Source organism: Anolis sagrei, chromosome Y (genome assembly GCF_037176765.1).
Source record: "Anolis sagrei isolate rAnoSag1 chromosome Y, rAnoSag1.mat, whole genome shotgun sequence".
Classification (NCBI taxonomy): Eukaryota; Metazoa; Chordata; class Lepidosauria; order Squamata; family Dactyloidae; genus Anolis; species Anolis sagrei.
In genome coordinates this window covers 21,614,610-21,624,937 of record NC_090035.1, presented here as the reverse complement: position 1 = coordinate 21,624,937, position 10,328 = coordinate 21,614,610, and the positions used below count along the sequence as shown (strand labels likewise).

At 40.5% G+C, this 10,328-nt stretch overlaps 1 long non-coding RNA gene across 1 annotated transcript; it reads right to left on the bottom strand.

The window, feature by feature from the left end:
* Positions 1-1,350: 1,350 nt before the first annotated feature.
* LOC137095387 (uncharacterized) lies at positions 1,351-9,692 on the bottom strand. Its single transcript, XR_010908833.1, has 2 exons — positions 5,715-9,692; positions 1,351-3,939 (listed from the first exon to the last, which is right to left on the bottom strand). It is a non-coding gene; the product is annotated as an uncharacterized lncRNA (long non-coding RNA).
* Between the last annotated feature and the right edge of the window lie 636 nt (positions 9,693-10,328).

Below are 10,328 nucleotides of genomic sequence, written 5' to 3'. Positions count from 1 at the left end.
CGGGAAGTCTTCAAGGGCAACCCCACATAGAGCGCGTTGCAGTAATCTATGCGGGAACTCCCACAATCTATGCTTCTGGAACAATCCCATCAGTGATGCCTTCAAAAAATCCTACAAATCTTGGGAGGAAAAAACAAACGGATGAAGGTCAGCATCTGGAAGAAGAAGCAAAAGCCACTAGCATTGAAGCTTTGATCCTCCAGGATCCTCTTTGCTGGACTGAATGTGTCCAGAGGAGGACAACTAAAATGATAGAAGGTCTGGAGACTGAATAATCCCTATGAGGAGCTGGGTCTGTTTACCCTGCAGAAGAGAAGGCTGAGAGAAGGAGACATGTTTCAATATCTGAAAGGCTATACTAAGGAAGAGAAAGCAGGGTTGTTTTCTGCTGCCCTGGAAACTAGGACTCAATGGAGGCATGGGCTCAAATGACAGGAGAAGAGATTCCACCTGAACATTAGGAGAACTTCCTGACCATAAGAAGAGCTATTCAGCAGTGGAACTCTCTGACTCAGAGTTTGGTAGAAATCCCTTTGGTAGAAGTCTTTTAAACAGAGACTGGATGGCCATCTATCAGGAATGCTTTGATTGTGCTTTTCCTGCATGGCAGAATAGGGTGGGACTAGATAGCCTCTGTGGTCTCATCCAACTCTATTATTCCCTGATTCTGTGTTGTATGAAGGCCCCATCACTGTTGTCTCCCAAAGCACTAACTTTACTCTCAATTCAAGAACGGAAAACGGAATATCGGTGGACAGTAAAACAGATTTAAAGATGGGCTTGAAGCTGATCTTAAAAACTGGAGTAAACACTAGGAAAACCCGGCCCTCAAGCATCTAACTGGAGGCCAGGTGTGACCAACAATGCTATGGATTTCGAAGAGGGTGAATGGGAGAAACATGCCAAGTGGAAGATGGTGGATCAAGCAAACCCTCATTATGACTGCCTTCCATCTGAAAATGTATGTCCTCGCTGTCCACGCCAATCCACAATAGGTTTCTACAGTCACTTACAGACCCACCGCCAAGATTCTACACTTGGAAAGCAATCAGACTCATGAGCCACAATTGATCACCCATTACTATTATTGCTGTTATTATATTTATTTATACTGTGCTTTATCTCCCCATAGGGGACTCAAAGCAGCTTGACATAAAAGCATTAGTATGCAATTTAAAATATACAAATATGCAAACATTAAAATAGAATTAAACACAAACAGCACTAAAAACAGTCAAAATTCATCAAAACGGTTGAAAAAAGTAGGGGTAACGAAACCAAAATATTTCCCAAAAGGCAGAAGCCCCCTTTCCAATAGGGAGGGCAAGGATGGACACCACGAAAGTTGAATCCTTTAAACTGCAAAAAACTATTTATTATTGCGTGGCCATAGCAATAACGACAAACAAGCATACAGGGATGCAATCAAAGGGTTTGTCGCAACCCCCAATAGGGCTGCAGAGCATTTATAGTAAATGGAATATACATTTTCATTGGTTCCCAAAGACAAATCATTTCATTGGTCTAAGCTAGCTATGCAGTTGTTCATTAGTTGTTTATGATTTTGATTGACATTATAGCACACGTGGGATCCTAACAATAGCACAACTATAACATAACTATAGTCCATTGTTCTCTGACCATGACTGTATCTTATCTGTTAGTCTGTTGCAAACATGGCTTCAGAGCGACTGGGAAACTTGGGGGTTTTAACTAGCCAACAGCTAGCTGGTTTTGTCCGGATATGTTGTTATCCTTGAATAGTAACTTCTTCTGTGGAGCACTGATTTCTCAAGCAATCAGCATTTTCTATAAACATAGGCCTACTGCAGAAATAGGCCAATATGGCAGTAAATCATGACATATGGCCATTGGGGAAATATCTGAAAATTCCCTTTTTAAAACCACGTGTCCTCCATTCCCGCCTTTTCTTTTTGCTGAGATGAAATCTTTTCAGCAAAGCAAATCAAGCAGGTTTTACAAAAGCAGAGCAAAGAAGCAGTTAATCTTATTGCTGCACAATGACCCCCTATTTTTGACCAATCATTTGTATCCACTTGGGATGTTTTTTTCACCCTAAGGATGTATATTCTGTTGTCATCCTAACTGGGTGGACATCCAAGAGTTCTATCTGTTCAGTTTTTTTAGGGGACAAGGCTGAGGGCAGCGTAACCCTACAAGCACATGTTATCAAAGTGAAGCAACACAATAATATCATGATAATTGCAATTTCAGACATGACTAAATCTTTTAACCATTGCAAGTCAAGCACCCATGATGTGAGCCACCCCTGCCAATCTGAATCTTCAGTGTATGTGAAACTGAATGTGTTGACTATTTGGTGTATCTTGGAAACATTCTCATTTTGCAACGAAATGCATAGACCTCCTTCTCTGAACAGGTGGTCTATTTGCCAGTCTGTGTTGCATTTGGGTGTCTTATTTGGAGGGATTCCAATCCTTTTATTGTGTAGTTTGCCAGTTTCTCTACTTGCGCTGAAATGCGCCAGTTAGTGCTATCCCAATATATGGAAACAAGATTGCACCAATTCTTTGTGATTCTGTCAAGTATGTTGTATTGTCAGTGTTGTGTCACTGTGTGCTCCTCAAACTCTGGCCCATCCATATTGTTTTGTCTCATGCCCCAAGTGGCTGTTGTATATCAAAGAATCTCAATCTTGCAGGAATCAGGGATTTCAGTTGTACATGTGCTTTTCCAGACTGGGGCAGTATCTTCCCTTCCTGCCCAACTTCTGCAAATACAATAGAGTCCTGGCCAATCTTGCCAGTGTCTTTGTATGCATGTTGCAATGCAATGCGGAATTGTCTGCACATGTCAACGTTTGTTTGGTTGTATATGTCTGTGTCCTGTATATCTGACAGGAATACAGTAATGTCACATCTCGGGTATTGTCCCAATTGGACATGGGGCATGGTCATAGTAAGATGTCTTTGTAAGTGATGTTTGGGCTGAGCTAAGTTGTGCACAAAGGTGTCCAAAGGGGCAAGTGGGGTGAAGACCTCCCCTTCTTCAAAATGAATTAACTGGGGTCATGTGTATGATCAGTTGTCTGTTGTGTGGTGTTTGGAAAGCGGGCTGATTGCAAATAACATACCCAACAGTCCCGTGCTTGTAATCATTCTGCAATAGCATTTACCAACTGGTGGAGTGTGTCCTTCTCCCATTCTGCTGTAATGGGGTGTGGCATCAGGCTGTCAATGACATCATCTCTGGCTCTTTCCAAAACATAATTCTATACACTAGGCTGGAATAGCACAAACAAATAAAAGCTTATCAAGCTAGCAATCAAAACTAAATGGTAACAATAACCACTTTAACAATTCAGCAACAGAAATCATCCAATTTGAGAAAGGATATAGTCTTCAGTGTATTTTGATCAAGTCCAGTTCTTGCTGTCAGAGGCCTAAATGTGGCCATGCACGTATGTATCAAATCCAGTCCTCGTCAGGCCCAAATGTGGCTGCACACATATGTATCCAACTTTCATGTCTTTTCAGTCTCTGGCAATCAAAAGCAATCTGAGTCAAACTGGGGGTTTGTTCCCCTTCTGGATTGAAGAAATGAGTCTATTAAATTCTAGGTAAAATGAAGAAAGTCTCTAAGTCCAAAAAGTCTCTGTATCCAGCAAAGTCTCTAGTCTCTAAAGTCTGTCTCTGTGTAAAAAATGTCTGTATCCAGGAAAGTCTGTAAAATAAAATCTTCATATCCCACAAGTCTTTAGCTTGTCCTACCCAGTTGGTGGTGGTTTGGGTAGGCTTGGCTCCTGCGTTTTGGACTCCTGGTTTGGGTGGGCTTGGCTCCTGTGTTTTGGACTCCCATTAGGCCTTCCAGGCTGGCAGTGGTGCCTTTCGGATATCCAATTTGGGAACAGGGTCTCATCCAATTTTAGGAATGGGGTCCCATACAGGAGCTAAGGAGCTGAAAGAGATAAGCAGAAAGATAGTGAGAGGAAAGTGGGAGGGGGATACTGATTACCCATCTGTTGAAGTCTTTTTGGCCAGTTCTGTCGTCAGCTCCATCAACATCCGTCAATATCCGCCATTGGCGGGCCTCTACGATCTCTCACTCCGAAGTCCTCTCGGCCAATCTCCAACCTTTTTAAACAATTCTCCACGGTTTTTACCATGATTCATCTCACGGTTCTTCTCCACAATTTATTTCATAGTTCCTCCATCCATCTCCTGTAAGCAATCCTTTAGCGATGTATACTGGCACTCTCGGTTGCCCATTCCATCTGCGACCTGCTTTTTCAACTTAATCAAAACAGTACACTGTAAAATGTCTCTTGAGCTGTTTACTGGCAATGTCTCTCAAATCTGGCAAAAATCTCTGGGGCCCTTTGCTAGACATTGTCTCTTAAATCTGGCAAAATCCAGGGCAAGCTGCCTATCTACCTGTTCTAATGTCCCGTTCCAGAATCATCTCTTTCAGTAACTTTGTAGAGGAATTTGGGCCAAAGTAGCAAAATTTGTAGAGGTACTTTGCCCTATGTTTGAAGAAAAGCTGTGAAGTTAGTCACTTTGGGCTAAGAACTATAACTCATGTCCAAGGTTATTGTATCCACATAAAAAAAATGAATTCTGCTGTCAAAATCATTTATAAGTTTTCTTTTGAACTAAATATCAAACAAAAAACAATGTAAAGAGTTCTGTCCATCAACCACTGTCTCAATCTATCTTTAGGCAAGCTGCGGCTTGACTTTTAAAAAGGCAAGTTTTTTTTTCTCATCTTAAGACATGTTCTTCTCTGCTGTTACCATGTTGCAGTTTTCACTAATTTCTAACATAAAAGCACTATAGTCATTCCATAGCCATCCGAAGAAAGGGCCACCCTCCAATGACAGCAGAGGATAGGGAAAGAGGGGTTGGATTCTCCTTCAAAAGAAAATGCATTTATAAATTCCACAACCTCTATTAAGCTGTTGTTCTGGAACAAAATCAGTCTCTCTAACCAAAGACTTTCTGGCACAAAGCAATTTTAAACACGAATCCTGTGCCTCTTTCCCTTGAGGATTTTTTAGTTGTGTAAGAAATGACTTGAGAAACTGCAAGTTGCTTCTGGTGTGAGATAATTGGCTGTCTGCAAGGTCGTTTCCCAGGAGACGCCTGGATGATTTGATGTTTTTATCATCCTTGCGGGAGGCTTATCTCATGTAACTGCATGAGGAGCTGGAGCTGATAGAGGAAGCTCATCCGCTTCTCCCTGGACTCGAACCTGCAACCTGTCAGTCCTCAGTCCTGCTGGCACAGGGGTTTAACCCACTGTGCCACTGGGGCACCTTGAGGATACCTGCCATAGATGCAGGCAAAACATCAGGAAAGATTGGTTCTGGAACATGGCCATTCAGCCTGAAAAACTTATAACAACCCAAACTTTAAACTTTCTGTCCACACACAGATGTAACTTTCCCTTTTTGGCACAAGCCTTAAAATGTCCCAACCTGCAAGGAGTTAATATCCAACAGCAGTCCATAAGGGAATGTGCCGTCGCGCTTGGGGGCTATTAGTCTTAATGAAGGAGGGATGGACGTGGCACTTTCCCCCCAAGGGATTGCTTCTTGCCCTCCGTTAGGAAACTGGAACTCCCAAAAACCCAAAACGCTGTAAATAGCTCAAAATAAGTTTTATTGATAACAAAGTCATTTCTTTAAAGCAATGAGCTGGAAAACTTCAGAGGGGTGAAGGAAAACATACTTTACAGTCTCAATAAGTTCTGGGTCCAAGAGGTTTGAAGCTGAGAAGCCTCACCAGGTTTCCTCTTTCCTCAATGGCTGTGAATGCCGGAGCAAAACACAACCCCAGTTCAGATGGCCTATGTTTGAAGATTCAGGATTTTCCTCTGTTGTCAAAAGAACCGGTATGAAGGCATTGAAGGTCTCCTCAATGTTATCCAGAATGATCTGGACATACAGCATTAGTCCCCAGGGTAAAAAACCTCAGAACTGATGCTAAGAGGTAACTTAAATCAGGGTCCTTTAGAGTCAGGTCTCTTACTCACATCCATTTGGCAGGACCTCTGAAGGCAGAATGAAAAGAAAAGGAAGTTCTCCCCTCTTGCAGGAAGAGGTGGAGTCAAACAGTACTGATTGACAGCTACAAGCAACCAATCCATACAACTGTACATCAACATGGTAAAAGGGGCAGGATTAAGCATAATACAACAGTTTAAATCTTGCAACTAACAGTTCTATACATAGGTGGCGCCACTCGCGCCGTCACAAGGAAGGGAGGGCAAAATGAAGCATTTTCCCCTTTGAACCAGAAAGCTACAAGGAGCTCTGGCATTCATAAATTTGAACACAAAAAATCCAAAACGGTATTAGATACTTTTAAAATGTACCATTCATAACAATTGTTCTCTCTTCTGCCAGAGAATGGCAAGAGAACACCATGTTCTTTTCCTGTTATCTCTCTTCTGGCTCTGTAAAGCGGGAGCCCTCCACATAGCATCCATTTTAAAACAGCTCTTAAAAAAAACATTTTAAAACTCCGGCACATGATTTTACCCTCTCATGACAAGCAGTTGCTTTAAACATAAGAATTATTTCCATCTTCTTGAGCAAAAAATAAAGTCAGAACTTCAGTTTTAAAAATGCACTCTTAAAACACAGTCAGTCCATTTCATTTGATCTCATCCTGGCTGGTATCAATCTAAATTCTTATCTCTATAACATACTGTACTTTTATTCTGGGCATTGTAAAACATCAGTTTCTAACAGTTCTTAAATAGCCTGCTTTTAAATCTTTTTAACACAGACAATGAGTTTCTATCACTCTTCAAATTTTCATTTTGATGTGCCCTGGCCTCTTTCCCTGTGCTTGAAAAAAAAAACTCTTTCGGCCAGTCACGACCCTTGACACAAAACCCTTGACATCAGGTTTTTGCTTTTTTTTTTCTTCATACAGTTCCTGGCACACAGGACCACATTTATACAAGTGGGCAAATTTTCATGTTTTCAAAAGATACATATTCATAATGCAAGACTCATTTTTCCCCATAGACACAGAACAAATCAGGATTTTAACAATTTCAGAAAATGTCTCATAGCATAATATTCATTCTTCAAACTCCCTCACACATACCATACATTTCTCAAAGGATAGGCTGGTTAGTGGTTAGGTCTTTTACACATTTACACACAAAGAGAGAAACCTCGTTAACACACACACACACACACACACACACAACTTCCCAAGGTCAGCTTCCCCTCTTTTGCATTCACACACATCATTTGAAAACAGCACACAGAACAGAACATAAACATAAAAATTCAAAACAATTATTGAAAACATCAAACTTTTAAAGATCATTCATTTAGGGGTGTGTTGCTAAATATCAAAAAGACACATTTCGAACATAAATTCTTTTCCCACAATTAACATTCTATATTTACCTTTCAACTCCACATGTCTGAATGTCTCTCGCTCCCGGCCTTCCCTGGCATTTCATCAATGGAATACACAAAATTTCAAACTCAGTCCCGTATCATTTAGGCACACATACAAGGCCAAAATAGCCAAATCACCTGCCAACGTTTTCAGGCAGTCTTACTTTTTATATATTTTTTCTGTGCCAAAGTTCAGGACACAAAGCTCTCCTTTGACACATCATTGTATTCCACATTCCTATCTTCTTCCAAGCACTTGAACAACGAGTCCCCATTTGAAACGGCATTTGAAACAACAAGAATCCATCTACACAAAACAGTTCTCAGTTTCTCTTTTCATTCAGCACTCTTGTTTATTCTTTTTTTTTTTAAAGAAAACTAAATCAGGTACTCATTTTTTCACACAGCGGTGCTTGCACAAATCTCAACCCAGTGTTACAACACATAGATACACACACGATTTCATGGAATCTTTGCTGCCACTCACTCAAAATCACGCGTGCACATCACAAATACCTCCAACAGCACAAGGTCTCACAGAACCTAGTTTCCAGAGAATTTCACACAACTGACAATTCCCAGGGAGTATCACATAATTTTCTCAAATCTTTTTCACAAATTGGGAAGTGATTTTTTCAGAAGCGCCTGTTCACTCCGCTTCAGCTGATAGACCCCAATGTCCATATCACTCACAGGAGAAACTTTTGCAAGGGATTTCTTGGAGTACAGTCTATGATGGCAAAAGGGAAGCTCAGAGAAAGCAAACAGCTGTTAAATTCTCACTGCTCCTGTCACCTTTGACTCAAGGAAACACAAATACTATTTCTCCTTTTCAAACAGGTAACTAAAATCCAAAGCTTTTTGCAGAAAATTCAAGTCACACAACACAACAACAAAACAGCTTCTCTCATTTCTTTCCTTTCCGGAATCACTGAGGTGAAGCCCTCTCCAGCCTCAGAAGGCACACTTAAGATTCAACACAGGACCTTTGCAACCAAATCAGCACCTCAACACAATTTAACAGTTTGCAATAACATTGGAATCAATACAGATGAATGCAATTCATCAATAACATTTGCAAGGTTTGAATATTTTTAGTACATTTGAAATCTGAAATAATTTGAAAGGGTTTTGGCTGTTTGTTTCTCTGGGAAGTGAATTCAGAGGCATCTGATTTCACTCTTCCCACACTCCAGTCCAAAGGATTTTTTTTTTACTGCAGATATTTAAAACTTCCCGCTAACTATACGAGTGTGTAGTCATCTCATACTTGCACATATCAACAAATCATTTCATCTATACTTACGCATCCTTGCGACCCGGGCTTTTCAGTAGATTTTTGCAGTGCTCCAACCAACTAGTCCTCTACTCGGGACGTCAAGCTACGGCCAAAAAGCCTGGCGGCTATTGATTTATGATGGGCGCAGCTCTCGCGCAGGCAGTTTTCCCCTCTCCTGCCGTCCAGAGGAAGGATCAAGTTGTAGGTCCCAAAAACCTCTCTCTGGTGCCTCCAAAATTGCCCTCAGAAACGATCTCGGTGGAACCTCCAGAAAATGTAGGGGCAAGGAAACCAAAATATTTCCCAAAAGGCAGAAGCCCCCTTTCCAATAGGGAGGGCAAGGATGGACACCATGAAAGTTGAATCCTTTAAACTGCAAAAAACTATTTATTATTGCATGGCCATAGCAATAACAACAAGCATACAGGGATGCAATCAAAGGGTTTGTCGCATCCCCCAATGGGGCTGCAGAGCATTTATAGTAAATGGAATATACATTTTCATTGGTTCCCAAAGATAAATCATTTCATTGGTCTAAGCTAGCTATGCAGTTGTTCATTAGTTATGGTTTTGATTGACATTATAGCACACGTGGGATCCTAACAATGGCACAACTATAACATAACTATAGTCCATTGTTCTCTGACCATGACTGTATCTTGTTAGTCTGTTGCAAACATGGCTTCAGAGCGACTGGGAAACTTGGGGGTTTTAACTAGCCAACAGCTAGCTGGTTTTGTCCGGATATGTTGTTATCCTTGAATAGTAACTTATTCTTTGGAGCACTGATTTCTCAAACAATCGTTATTTTCTGTGAACATAGGCCTACTGCAGAAATAGGCCAATATGGCAGTAAATCATGACATATGGGCATTGGGGAAATATCTGAAAATTCCCTTTTTAAAACCACGTCTCCTCCAAAACCACCCATGAAGCAGGGTACAAGATTTAGCAATATTACTAAATAATAATAATAATAATAATCTAGCAGAAGCAGGGTACATAATTTATCAATATTACTAAATAATAATAATAATAATCTAGCAGAAGCAGGGTACATAATTTATCAATATTATTAAATAATAATAATAATAATCTAGCAGAAGCAGGGTACATAATTTATCAATATAACTAAATAATAATAATAATAATATAGCAGAAGCAGGGTAATAATTTATCAATATTGATTAAAAAATAATAATGTAGCAGCGTTTCTCTCCAGGATGAAGAGAGAAGGGTCATTGGGAAGCACCTTTTGTATGTTTTTTACCTCTTTTCTATAATTTGATTTAGTAACCCCTATTCTGGGTAGAAGCAGAGTTCCTAAGGTATTAATATTCATGAGAATTAGGGGCAAGACGAGGGATAGGCGGGCATGCCAAGTTGGCAGTGCCCTATATGCAAATGGGTGCTGAATCACCCTCACCTGAGAAGGAAAGAAGCCCCAGCCCTCCCCCCCCCCCCCCCCCGCATTGGAGAGGCCTAGAAACAATGAGTGAACATCCTTCACTTTTTGGGGGGGAGGGTTAAGGGCACAAAATGCCCTAAATCTCTGTTCTGTTATATTATTATTATTATTATTAAACCATAATAATTAATATTGATAAATTATGTATACTGTTTCTGCTTGTTGTTGTTGTT